General features: G+C 35.5%; 1 protein-coding gene across 1 annotated transcript in view; it reads left to right on the plus strand.

The window, feature by feature from the left end:
• CDH8 (cadherin 8) overlaps positions 1 to 12,700 on the plus strand; it is a gene marked incomplete at its 3' end in the record, with an annotated part of 134,313 nt that overhangs the window by 27,982 nt on the left and 93,631 nt on the right. The gene's annotated exons all lie outside the window — the stretch shown is intronic.

Below are 12,700 nucleotides of genomic sequence, written 5' to 3' on the forward strand. Positions count from 1 at the left end.
CAAGGGAGCCATTGAAATTTATGTTATCTTTACAAACAACTTGTGGCCCACCTTCTAGGAATGTAATTTCTCTTATTCTCCTGGATTTTAACTAGCTGCTGTTCTAACTTTTCCTTGTGCATATTTCTTGGAAGAACTTCTTCCCATCAAGCAACACCCCATCTCATTTATGGTGAGGGACTGTTTCTCCAGTATTTCTCCACACAGGATTAAAAAATCACTTATTGCCAAATCTCTTGCAGACAAGAACATGAAAAGAAAAGAAAAAAACATTTACCAAATGTAAAACTCTCCAGGTAACCCTTGAAATGAATATTATCGAAGTGTACATAGATTACTGGGGGGTTTTCCTCTTTGCTTTAGGTATTTGGAAGGCTGTGGTTTGTTTGTCTTTTACAAAAAACAAACAAACAAACAAAAAAGCCCCAACCATCTTGTAATCAATAAACTGGCATCTGGACGTTAAATTTTCTCAGCTTCATTTTCAATGGTAACATTTAAATTGCCTAACATTCATGTAACTTTTTTCCTACATGTTTTTTAGGAGCCATATGCTTGGTAGTTACTTCCTTTTGTTTCTTCCCACTTTCCCATTTGTTTACTTTAGGTTTTTCTATTTCTTGGTTGTTTTCATCCTCCAAACTGGCTGATGTTTGGGTTTTGACTTTCACTACCACTATCGCATTGGAACTGTATCTCAGCAGATAGAAGAATGCTGAAATATGAGGATTAATTTTCTTGTGACAATATATCATACTTTAGATGGAGGCTTTTTACAGTCTTTTTGCATCTTCTCTATTATTCATCACCTAATCTGCATAACCTCATTCCTTTTTATTGGCAAAGGACAGATGTCAGACTTCTAATTATTTAACTCTTATACTGAAGTTCTTTTGTAAGCTATCAAGACTTGGTATGCTATATATTATACAATTTTGCTACTATCTTCTATTCTTTTTTACAAATATACATTATGTTCTGGTCTAGAGAATGGTTGGAATTCATGTAACGTTCATCTAAATTCTTACAATTGAACTGAGTAGAGACTGGCCATACTGGCAAACAGCATACAAAGGTTTGAAGTTACCTGCCAACTCCAAGAAGTCCATGGTATATGCAGATCAAGAAGCAGAACTCGATTGTGAAATGGTTATTTCTAGCAATACTTTTGCACACTACACTCTCTCTGAATGTGACTCGTATGTAAGAGACTGTTGATGACCTATTTGTAACAGCTGATAAACCTAAGAATTTTCCAGCTTTTCTGATTTCTTTCACAGACTTGAAACTGTTTGTGAAACCTGCATATCAATAATATATGAAAAAAAAACCAAACCAACAAACCATCAGAAAATATAGCTCACTCAGGGACTCTGCTTTTCTGATGAATTTCTATCATATTATAGGAAATGTGTCGCAGTCCCACAAAATTGCTGTGTTTTCTGTTAGCCAGGATAAGATTGCTTGGGGTTTGTTCTGGTTAGAAAGGCAGGATTATATTCAGCTAATTATTTTTTTTCTTAAAAATAATGTCTGAGCCTGCCCTACCACTGTCATTCTGTGTCGTACAGAAAAAGAGGAGACTGGAGAACCCATGGGGTTTTCCCCATTTAGCCACCTTGCTAACACTGATGCTGATCAGAAGCAGTTACGACACCAGACTGGAGAAAATTAGGCATTCTTATCCTGTGGGCTTTTGAGAAAAGCTGCCAATTGGTGGGGTTGGCATAGCTGAAATGGGGAGCTATGGTCCAGCTGATAAACACATTCAAACTCAGAAACTGAAGCTGGTCAGTAGTGAGATATTTAATATGGCTTTGATTTCCAGTATGGTGGAAAAAAAGATTGGGCTTAGTCATGTTGTGATTGTGGGTTTTGACCAAATTTGTCAAAAAGAGTTAACATCTGATAAGCTAAGATACTGTTAGGTTTTGTGTCAGAATATCTATAGCAGAACTGAGCAACAGTGCTTTTATCCTGCTAATATTTTGTTGAAGAACATCGTCCAGCAGATTATCTTTTCAGTTAACTTTGCCATCAATGTCCATTTACATACCCAGTGATCCCATCTCCATAGGCAAACAAAATATTCCATCTCCTGTATCCTGAGTAAATGTGAAAAGGCAGATTTACTGACTTGATGAATAATCTCAAATATTTTACTCCAGGGTCTTGCTATTTTCAACACTTTATTATCTCACAGTCAGACAATTGTTAATCTCATTATTTAGTTTCCATGGAAGTCTGCTACACCTGATCTGTTATTATCAGAAAAGTGTAAAAAAATGTAAGCTACTGGTAAATTGGACTATAAATTACGGAGTCATAATATGAATTAACAGCTAGATGTCAGTTGTGATTTTTTGTTTTCCTTTTTGGGGTGTGTCTTTGGTTCTATGTCTTTGCAGCTCTATGTATGTTGCAAAAAAGAGTTTTGTGCAGTGTCCCTTGAAATTTGAAACAGAGACTCCTGGGTCATACATCAGATCCTAAAACCATTTACATTAAAAAAATATTTTAAAAATAATCATCTTAGGACTAGAAATCTTTGGAGAATTCAGCCTCATTTTTTTCTGAGTTTGAGATGTACTGAATCCATAAGTGGTAATTGTAGAAATTAGCCAATGTCTTAGAAACTAATTTCTAAAATTATGTTTTCTGGGTTCGTTCTTCTTTGTCCCTTTTTCAGAAAAAGGCAAGAGGAAAAAGAGCCACTTGATATTTCACCATAAGCAGAGGACAATGAAGTAAGCTCAATGCAGGTTGCACCCTACAGTGTAACAAAGCTGTTGTGTCAACAAGGACCTCTATGTGTTATTGTAATACAAGTAATTAATAATCATTATTTATAGATGAGTACTGCAGAGCTCTGCAGTTGTCAGCTGCCCAGGTAGTCAGCCGTCATTTAGTTATCTCAGTAGACTTCTTTCAGATAAAGGGTAGGAATGTACATAAATACCTGGATTTTGTGTTGTTCTTGTATCTAGGCTATCATTTGGATCATTTAGAAACTGCAGTTCTCAATGTGGTACCTCTTTCTCATATTTTTAAAGTTGAGTTTTGTTTGTTTGTTTGCTTGCTTGCTTTTTTTCTGAGCCCTTCCAAATATGTACCTGAACTTGTTTTATTAAAGAAACTTCATCAGAGTCCTTGAGGGTCTTCAAAGATCTCCCTTATGCATATTTCCCTCCTTCGCTGTTCCTTTCATGGCCATTATGTTCCCTAGTGGGCAACCTAATTATCAGTTCTTTGAAAGAGGAAGAATACTTGTATCATTTGAAAAGAGGTCCTGACAAATCATAGTGTTTCTTTGCCTCCTACCTTCAGTCTAGTATGTATTGTGCATCTTCTCTGCTACTCACAGTCCTAAAAGATAGAATTCAGGATAGCTGGTCACAGAAGAATGTCCCATTAGAGAAATGCAAAGAACAGCTGAATGGGGAGAGGACCATATGGGGTTTTGGCTGTTCCGTGCTCACAGAGTGATAGGAGCACTACCAAGCTTGTGTGGGTAGAAAAAAATGACAATGATTCAACCATCATTAAATTAGTGCAGATGTCTCCTGCAGCCTCCCACAGTAGTCTTCACCGTGAACTCAGACGATTTGGATAAAGGTCTAGACTAAATCATTTCGAAGTCTGTATGGATTCTGGCTGTTTGGAGATTGACATATGTTACACACTTGCAGCTTTTGTGATACTGATTTGTATACAATTTGTCTGTAATCATGCTGAGACAGAGTTTCTCTTTTGATGGAACATTGACCCCATATTTTGGATGTTTGAAATCACAGGTATGTTAGGTGTTTACAGCAAATGACTCCAAACAGTGCCCACACCTATAATCACAGTACTGCTGGTTTACCCTCTTTGGAAACAGGTTATCTGATGTGCCAAAAAAGGTAATGATTTTCACTGAAATTCTAGTCTCCATATGTGCTGAGAGGGGGGGCTGCAGGACTCAATACAAGTAGCTGGAGAATCAAAGCTAATACATTACTAAGTATCAGACCCTGCTGGAGTGAGCACAGTTGCTTATTTCTGCATATTTAATATTGTCTCTGTGTAATGGTTTGTGTTCTCCTCTCCTCTGTCAATTCTTCCAGAAAAGCATTATCAAAGGCAGAAGCTATGATCTATCTCTAGTGGTCTAAAAAATATCTCAAATTTAATGGTGTTGCAAATTGATCGCATTACGAGAGACATAACCATTGCAAGTTGGTTTGTAAGAAATTCACAGGAATGCATGACTTAGTGGAAATGCATGGGAAATTACATTAGGAAGCTTTGAAAGCCACAAAAGTGATGTGGCAAATAATTTCTTGTGAAACTGCATGAAATCATAATAACTAGTTTCAACCAGGTTCTTCTGAATAACAATTCTGCACGAGTTATCCCTAATAAACATCTAACTGCAAAAAAATGGGGGAAAATAATAAAATTATTCTCATGGTGTATCTGTTTATTCTGATGTGTGACATTCTGATGTTACTATGTAACTGCAAATATAGTGACTCTGAAGAACTAATGTTTTGTTTGACATCTCATGAGGAATTACTTTGTATCGTTTCCTAGTTACAATTGTTTTCGCATTCCAAGTAACTTCAAAAATTTTTTTAGTAAGAAAAAATTTATACTGTACCCATGTGCACAGTTCACAGGTTAGTGTAAGTACACTTAAAGTAAATTACATTATCACATGTAAGCAGATAGTTTATAAGATAATCAACATGTAGGTACTCAGAATTTAATTTTGCAGTTCTCTATTTCACTCAGTTACCTTCTTAACAGTTTTCAATTTTAGCCCAAAGCTGGCTGCATAGCTGATGTTTATATTTCTGCTCTGTAGATGTGTTTGACAGCCAATTGCTAGAAAAGAGCTTTCTATTTGCACTGCCAGCTTTACACATTATGTGGTTTTAGATAGTAGTTACTGCTTTATGTTCAGACACTGAAGTATGCTAAGCAGTCATCTTCAGTTTGAAAAATTGCCCTAAGAAAAAGGTATTTTAATGCTTTAAGGTTTGTTTTATGAGATATTATTCAATAACAAAATGCATTCTGCATGGGTTTGAAATTCTTTTGTTAAGAAGTAAAACAGCTTAAATTTATAATCACTGGGATCCTCCTAATCATTATGAGCAAAGCATGATCAGAAGCCAGGGTGGTGAAAGCAGAGCCTTGAAGAATTGTAAGATCATGACAACTTAAATAAATAAATAGAAATATGCTGTCATCTTTGACCACACTGGTCTATTGTACTTTTTTCTGCCTTCACTGATCTAAGCTATAGCTTGTTTAATTTTGATAGATTTTTGTAAGCAACCTTCAAATTACTGCTGAGAGTATGTAGTGATTAACTTTTTTATTCCTATTCTGCAATCCTAACAGTATGTATTGTAAGATATTACTCTGACATTCACTGGAGAAAATAATCTGAAAAACACAAAGAGGTCTTAGTGCTCAAGTGCAATGTACTCTGTGCCTGAGAATGAAACTTGACAAGTTATAATAAGCTTTTAAAGAGGAAAGAAAAAAGTACAGCTCAACCAACATGGAAGAAAAGCTCAGAACACTCTGAATAAGGTGATGATAATTATTAAAGGAACAGAAGAGAAGGATGTCGTACATACATTTGAACTGCTGGCTAGCTCTTTCAATAGGAAATTCCCGTGGCTTATGTTTTTTTACAGACTTACCCATCTTCTGTTTGTATAGAGGAAGGAGCATCAAGACAGACTCTGCTGGCAGTTGAAACTGACAGCCAAAAGGGAACAGTCTTCTCAAGTCATGTTTGGAGACTTCACACAATCTTACAGGTAGTAGAAACTACAATGTAGTTTGTGTCCAAGGCTGACAAGATGGAGGAGGGAGCAAACGGCTTTACTATTATTTCACTGAGTTGGGAAAACACTGACAAGTGCAGGAGACACTGTTAATTATACTGCCTGAAGCACTGGAATTGTTAATATAAGTGCTTGAACCCAAACAGTAAGAGATGACAGACAGATACTTTTTCTTCCTAAAAAGATACAGAAGAGGGAATATGTTTTGCAGGACTAAAACTGCATGCAATTTTTGAGTCTCTCTATACCCAGCTTCCAGGTGTGCTGTGGTGAACCACAGTACAGTATAAAGGAAATAATGGAGAAGCAAATGAGATGGGAAAGAATTCCTCTTTGTCAGTATGACACAGTTTCATTGCATATTTCTAAGTATCAGAAACATTTAGGTTAAAAATTCAAGGCCTTTTCATGGGAGCGGTGTCTGCTGGAGCACGAGAAAGGAACAGCACTCTGGGTTCAGAAATAGTTACATGAACTACAAGCTAGGCACGAAGCCAACTACAAAAAGGTGCCAGCCATCTGAGGCCACTTGACACAGGACACTTGGGCATTAAATAGCTACGGAAAGCGGTGACTAAAGGTGGCAATCCAAGCTGTGGTGGGACACAGGTTGTATGTGGTGGGGTTGTTCTCAGGACAGAAGGGAAGACAGATGGTATTCCCAAATGGAAAAGGCCAAGGCCAGAACTAGGAAAACAGAAAGGTTTAGCTGTCATCTGGCTTAACATAAGGATTCAGAAGAAGCAAGGTATATAAGAAATATATAAAGAAAAAACAACCGAAGACCATGCTTTGGAATGAAGATAGCAGACAGTAGAAACATACTACCTTGTCTTTGTTTCCATCACAACCACTGAAGGTGAACTTGGGATTGCGGGTTTGGGGAAGACTGCATCTGAGGGAAACTTTACGTTGAGGGGCATGGTTTCCTCCCTCTTAGGGAGTTCTGCTGGAGGGGGGAACAGCTTCCTGGAAACTGTCAATAATTACAATAAAAAATAAATAAATAAATAAAAAATAAATAAATAAAACTAAAAAAATGACAATTCTAATTAAAAATTAATATTGTGGTTAACTGGAGATAAATGTGTACAGCTGTTTCTGAATGGTATGGGTAGTCTTATGGTCTGGATGATTTTTCTTAATGGGGCTCTTTGTGAGACTTTATGTGGGTTTCTCTCTCTCTCTGTTCCTCCCATCTGTAAGAACACGTATAGCTATGTTTTTTTCTCCAAAGGCATTGAGTGAAAATAAATATTAAAAAACATTAATTCAGCCTGGTGGGGCAGGTGATACGTGACACTTAAACAAAGGATCGGTGTTGCTTCAACCAGAAAGGTCTTAGAGCAGATTCAGTCACATTCCTGAGCTTTTCTTTTGCGTTGGTCATGATCAGTGAATTAAAGCAGATTGTTAGATCTAAATCTTGTCTCTGGATTTTAAACAACAGTTCACTCTGGTGTATTATAAGATGATACCAAAAGGTAGGCAACGAAAAGCAGTTTGTGCACAGTTGCAGTATGAATATAAACAGAGACAAAATTAGCAAATCAAATAGAATAAAAAAGCAGTAGCAAAGAATAAACAGAAACATAAAAGAAGCCATCTGGAATCAAAGATACTCAAATAACATGGTAGGAAACTGAGGCAGACAAAAGAAGAGATTACAGTCTTAAATGAAAGTGTTAGGGGTATCATTGCTTTAATTCTCTTTGAATATGGTTATGAAGCTGCAGCTGAGAAGTGTGAGCAGTAATGTCTTCTGACAGTTACTCCAAAGGCTTCAAGTTACATGATTCTCATAATTTAAATGAAACCTTTGTCATCCATGGACATGTCTGTTTCCTTTCTAAAAGTGTTCCAAGTACTGACATTATGTCAGGTAAATCAAGTCTGTGCCCCAATTATTATTCTGAATAATAATGCAGAATATTTGTTTTTCCTCTTCCCTATTGTGCAGCTATAATTTCCATTACTGAAGATGGGATCAGCCTATCCATGGAGAAAATGAAAGATTCCATTAAATTTAAATTACCTTCACTTTATTAATTCTGCATTGTGTTCGAATGAATCTATAATAGTTTAATTATGAATTATTTTAAAACTGTGGGTTGTCAATAAAAGTGCTCATTGTCTACCATGTGTCAGAGCACATCAACAATACACAAAAACCTTCTGTAACACCTAATGATGTTGATATTTTTAGAAAAAAAATCTCTGCAATATCACATACAGAAAGGAGCACACGATGAGTAAGATACGTTACAGTTTTGAAAGCACTGATATATATAAATGATTGGAAAGTCACCAAAATCCTTCCGTACTTTCACAGAATGATCTAAAGCTTCTTAGAATCCAGCAGTTTTGGAAAAGAGTCATGAAAGATGAAAATTCTGAAAATGAAATGGGGTCTGCCTCGTAAATGAGGAATTTTATTGCAAGGCATAGGTAGGCAAAAAATGGAAGAACCTGAAGCATCAGAATAGTGTTGATGTGTTATGCGTGTATCTGTGTAACATCAGGTGAAAATCAGTGATGCACAAGTTAATCCCTTAAAAAACATTTCAGAGTTATGAAGGAGAAGAATTATGTAAATTTTAAAATGAAGTTTTAAGGGCAGATTATGCCTTTTCCCTTGAAGCAAGTAAGGGGTAATTCCCTTGTAATTACATGAGGATGAATTAATTACTTTCTAATAAACTCAAATAAAAACTTGACTACATAATGCCACCTCCTCTTTTCTTAATTAAAAATGTCCAGGAGTATTTTCATAATATGCAGATTTCCTCTTCTTGTGAATTATTGATATATTTATGCTTTTTTGCTAATACGAGGAAACTGGGGTTACAAAACCTCCGTTCGGTGATGCATCACATACAGGCTGCTGTGTATGAAGTTGTGCATCAACACCATACCTGGAGAGAACTGGAACTGCCCCATCTTACTACAAAGGCCAGTCAAAACCTTTCTGCTAATTTGGGGTAGGGAATAGGTGCATTATGTATTTTCCTGATGGTGAACACATGGCTTCAACATGAAATCGATTGTGCTGAGCAAGCCGTTGTTTTAACTACATGGATTGGCCAGGTAGCTGACTGAGGGCAGGTTAGACAGTTTCCACAGAAGAGACTCATAAATCTCCAACCTAGCTTGGAGCTTCCAGCCTTTGTTCATACATTAAGTCCTTTGCTGCCACATACTTATGAACCACATACTTCTTAAGAAAATGTGGTTAAATATATTATAAGTATCTATGGAATAGGAGAATTTAATATCAGTAACATGCTTATGTATTTGCATTTGCATTTGTATTTAGCACTTTTACATACACAGAACATAGAGGCTCTTTGAATACGTTTCATCTCCGCAATTTCTCTTGCATTGATTGTAATTATGCATATTTGTAATGTATGTACGTGGGAGACTATAAATATATGTTATTTATTTAAGTAGCGTGTTGGCAATAGTTTCAGATATGCATGCATTATTAGTGAAAATAACGTTAGTTTTGTGGAAGTACACTGGGTACTGTGTGTGCTGTTACCATTAATACTTGCTTCATTGATTATCATCTGTATTGTAACATAGAATAGCAAAAAAAATTAATAATTATTAGAAACTGCAGTTTTCTGAGGGTTCATTTTGAATGAAGGTCATTTTTAGGGACAGGCCTGTGGTGAGGCTACATGGGAGACATTAATTGGGTATTAATATAAGGCATCTGCATCACCATTAAAGCCAAACCCTTTCATTGCCATAAATTCAGGCATTAATTGTGTTGCATCTGCTACTTTAAGGGAGAGAGATGTGTGAATTCATAGGCCAACACGCAAGAAAGTGATGGCGGAAGACTCTTTTACTTCCTTTGAAGTCTGATTAACTGAATCTCACATAAAGGAAGTGAGTTTGACTCACTCTAAACCTGATCAGGTTTTCCGGTAAACATGGTTTTCTATTTGTTTTGGGATGTTGTCTGGTAGTGGAACATAGCAGTGAGCTATAGATGTCTCCATTTTTAAATAGCAATTCTTGCTACATTTCTCAGTACTGCTCTGAAAAATAAGAGCTTGGCCTCCAAGCATAGGCTCAACAAGTAAAGCTACAGGTGTGGAAAGCAGTTTCACATTTACAACATTTGGGAGGCTTTTTCAGCAGAAACTGATATTCATTTATCATATTCATTATGCTTCTCTATCATTCACCTAGACCCTATATAATTATGTGTTTAATGATCTTTAACCTTCACATGAACACAGCTTGCTGAAGCTTGACAATTGCTGCAAATTATCATTCACATCTGCTAGAAGAGAGGAAATACTACTTGGAAAAAAATACTGTGCTTTCTGGCTTAGAATTTCCCTTCAGGTCTGTAATTTAACTTTGTAAGTAGATGATGATTTAATCCTAAATCCAAACAATGAAATTATTTTGAAAAAGTGGCTTTTTCATAAGTCATTTATTACAATATTTTGATAGTAAGGTGTAAGAATTTCAAAACCTGGAAGGATATTTTAATTGGTCGGCCTGAATGCTCACTATAGAAATCACGTGATTCTAGTAAATGCCATATTGTGGTTTGGGTGTTTTGTTTGGGTTTTTTTTATGTTTGGGGTTTTTTTTTTAATTTTTATTTTTAATTAAAAATGAAAAAACATTATGATCCACTAATCATACTCAGTTTCAACTTTAAGATTAGAAAATGCTTCTAGTTCTGCTACTTTTGTTTAATCTTTAGTCCTTCATTTTACAGTGTTTCAAATAGCAATACCTATTTCTTTTGATGCAAAAGACTTTAACTTAGTAGAGGAAACAATTAATTGTAGTTATAGATTTTTTTCATTATTATATATTATTATATATTATAGTTTTTCGGGTGAACAGAGATGATCCAAATTCCTTTGCTGAGTTGTGTGTGCCTAGACAGTGTTATGATATTATACCACACTATACCATTCAGCTGTGAATACTGACAAAATCTTCATATTCAATGTTAATAATGTATAGATTTTATTTAGGGATCGAACAGACACTTAAAGTATAAACAACCTGTTTAAAATGCAAACAGATCCTAGATTGGTTTTGACAGCTTTTGGGACCCTGAAAATAATTTTTTGTGTTCCTAATACCTACATTGAGTATAATCCTATTCATAAGGACAATAATCTTTAAGGCAAAAAAATTTGTGGTAACATATTAACATGTCTTATCAATTGGACAAAACTGTAGTGCCAACCAGCTGGAGAGTGCTGTTAACTTTAATTAACATAGCATAAATTACGCTGATTGTTCTCAAGTAAAAGCTGATGGAAACTACAAAAAGAAAAATAGAGGTTTTGAAAAAGGGCTCTGCAGTCACTTTATGTGTATGTTTGTGTAGGTTGTCTAGGGAGAGTGAACTGCATTGAGTCATTCATATTTACAGACAGTTGAAGTGCTTTTAAAAAGTTGTTAAAACAGTGGTGTGGCAATAGCTGGTGTGGTAATAATGTGTGGCCCAGCAAAACACAGGAGATGAAGTTACACCTCTTGTACTCAGTGGGAGTTCAGCTGTTACTGCAGAGGAGAGAATACAATGGTGGCCCAAGTTTTGTATGTATAATAAACCAGATCAAATGGAAAATCAGACCTAACTGCCGTTTGCTGCGCTCATTGCAACAATTCAAGATTCCTTTTTGGTAAGGTGCTGTTATTGAGTTTTCTAAGCTTTTATTCCTAACAGCTAATTTGAAGATATAACTGTATGTGACCACTTATCTTCTGAAGAACCTGCAGAGCCTACTTGTGGCATGATATAAAAATCTACTTGTAGCTCGGCTGTAGCCAGTGTTACAAGACTTTTTTTCCACACCTATTTTAATATCCTAATGCAGGTTCTTATATCAAATGACAATGTTGTCCGGCCCTAGCAACCACTGCTATCAATTGAAGAGCAAAACGCATAACCAGCAACAATTTTTGTTGAGCTGTCTGCAGAAAAATGAGCAAACAGGAATAAGTAGTAATAGTAGTTGCTGTAAGTCATGTTGCAGCTTGCTTAAGCAGGTTGATCTATTTCCTTCAGCCTATCTTTTGTGAGGCAGAAATATATAATAATAAATGCAAATTAAATTTTAATGACATATTATTCACTTCTAACTGTTCATATTGTTTGTTTGATGTAATAGTAAATAGAATTTAAAACATTATTACTGTATATTTATTGTCCAGTGTTTTTGAAAGTGTTGACACTAATACATATGGTTCAGCAATTGGTGTGCCTGTTCTTGCAAATGAGAAGTTTTTTAATATAATCTGATACTTAGTACTTGGCTCTGAGCCTATAAAAAAGTCCATAGTAGTCCTTTGTCTCCAGTGTTCTTCAGTTCAGGCTGTTAAGTAACAACAACAACAACAAAAAAAAAACAAAAACAAAAACAAAAACAAAAACAAACAAACAAAAAAAAAAAAAAAAACAAAAAAAAAAACAATCAGAGAAGAAATACCTACTTTTCCTGTCCTGTTTCAGATTATTATAATCCTATCTTGGTTTTTTGAAAGGCCAAGTTCAATCTAAATATATTTTTTTTCTAATGAGGCATTGAGGAGAAAGGAAAGATATGTCTAGGATTCTTCTTAGATTTCTGGAAACTTGCTTTAGCAATACTTTCAGGGGAAATACTTTCATAGTCATGATCTTAGAACTTTTTAAGTTCTGCTAACAGCTGAGTTATGATACAGTTCTAAATTTCGGTGAATGCTGTCTGTTACAGCATTTGCATAGCTGCCAGTGTTCAGCCATTTTCAATCACCTGAAAACAAGCTGAAAGCAATAAATAAAAATAAGAAACTAGATTGAAATATGTATTATTGTTAAT

This window comes from Psittacula echo (genome assembly GCF_963264785.1).
Source record: "Psittacula echo genome assembly, chromosome: Z".
NCBI classification, from domain to species: Eukaryota; Metazoa; Chordata; class Aves; order Psittaciformes; family Psittacidae; genus Psittacula; species Psittacula echo.